The sequence below is a fragment of the Drosophila willistoni genome (genome assembly GCF_018902025.1).
Source record: "Drosophila willistoni isolate 14030-0811.24 chromosome XL unlocalized genomic scaffold, UCI_dwil_1.1 Seg142, whole genome shotgun sequence".
NCBI lineage: Eukaryota > Metazoa > Arthropoda > Insecta > Diptera > Drosophilidae > Drosophila > Drosophila willistoni.
In genome coordinates this window covers 5,151,691-5,153,735 of record NW_025814053.1, presented here as the reverse complement: position 1 = coordinate 5,153,735, position 2,045 = coordinate 5,151,691, and positions in this window count along the sequence as shown.

Sequence of the window (2,045 nt, the reverse complement as noted above, 5' to 3'; positions counted from 1 at the left end):
CGTGACGAGGTGACGACTCCAGGCATTCACTTTGATGGACGTTTAATGTATGAATATTTCATGATGCGCTTGATTTGAAAGGTGGAAGAATGAAAACAATTTTTAATTTTAGACTAAAATCAATTTTGTCTTAAAATTTAATTTATTTACTAATATCAAGTAAACAAAAAAAAAATAGCTAAAATAAAATGGCTAAAATAGGTTTATGTAGAGAAATATCTTAACTGAAGTATTTTTCTATAAACTCAATATACCCTTTCTTACTGTAATTCCTAAGTATGTATGTATATTTAGGCCAATTTCTTGATATTGCAAAAAACTGATAATATTAATATATGTATATACATACATATACATTGAAACTTTCAAGGTCACATTAAATCGATTTTGGCCGTTGACACAACATCAGGGCGAAGGGGTATTAAGGATAGCTGAGCGAATTGGCCATAAATAATGAACAGAATTCCAACAGAATGTTGAACGAGTTTTTATTAAATGATTTGAGTATAAAGTTTTATATGAAAAAAAAAGATTGGTTACATCAAACGCGCTTTCCCAACTTTCCCCACAAAAAACACAACTACAACTTTATTATGGCCAACAACAACAACAACAAAATCATCTCTTACAGTTCCAGAACTCAACAAAACCAAAGCCAAAGGCAAAAAAAACCAAAAACAACCCAAGAAATAGCCGAAAAAACTACCGAAAAAAAACAAAACAATGAAAAGAAAATGTCACTGACAGTTAATTAAAAAACAATTTAAACAAATTAGAGTTGAAGATAGAGTTAAACAGTGCGAGTGACAGAGAGAAAGAGTTAACGAGCGAGAGCGAGAGAGAAAGAGAGAGATGGAGCATGCTGGGGCTAAACGAAAAGTTGCTGGCGATGAAATAAAAACGTAAACAACAACAACGAAAACTAATCGTAAAGCTGGCGACGAAAATTTAACAAATTTTCCCCAAAAAAAAAAAACAAAAAAATAAACGCCAAAGAAGACGAGCAGGAGTTGGCTTGATGGAGCGGGTGGATGAGGTAAGGTAAGGTAGGTGGGCGGGAGGAGGCAGAGGAACTGACAAAGAGACCAAGACCAGCCATTGCCAACAGCCGCCGCGCTGCCATCGTCGTCGTCGTCGTCGTCGTCGCCACACGCTCATTACAATTCAATTGAAGTAGCGACTGCGACGCCGACGCCGACAACGACAACCGTTCATCGACTTTACCGTGGAAGAAGAAAAACCAAACAGCAGCAGCAGCCGCAGCCGCAGCAGCGGGAACTCTCAGGTGTAATAAAAGCGCAAAAGGTAAAGCAGACGACGACGCATACAATGATACATTTAGCTCACACAGATACTTCACATAGATACACAGCAGGAGAGCAAGCTAACGACGGGAGAGCAGACGAGAGAGAGAGAGAGACACACCAATTGCGAGCAGGCACCTTTGAGAGAAAAACGACAGAAAGAGAACGAAAGCAATCGAGAGAGAGAGAGAGAGAGCCCGTTTTGGGGGAGACAGAGTGAGAAAGAGAGAGAGCGATTGCAGCAGCAACATCTCGCCTCAGCGTCCGATGTTGCTGCTGACGCTGCTGCTGATAAATTGCCGCCTGGTAATTGGGCGAAAAAACATCATGCTACCCCCCACCCCCTAGCACACACCCACACACCCACCGCACTCTAAGGGACAAACGACAACGACGACGCACTATGTGGTCTCTCCGGTAGAGTTGGAGTTGGGTTTCTTCTTCTTCTACAGCGTCGTCGTCTGCTTTTGCTGTGATGTTCAGAGGGGGTTATGAGAGGAGGGTGGGTATGGCTGCCTCTTCCTTGCGGCCAGATTTGTTCTCGTAGGAGTGGCTCAGTGAGAGTGAAGTGAAGTGGTGAACCAACCACAGCAGCCAATTCTGTTCTCTGTGCTCTCATTGCTTACGGATGCTTGCTATCTCTGTCTCTGTCTTCTCTGCTGCTGCGCAGGACTGTCTGTCCAATTTACATACACACACACACACACACACACACACACACACACACACACACAATTATAT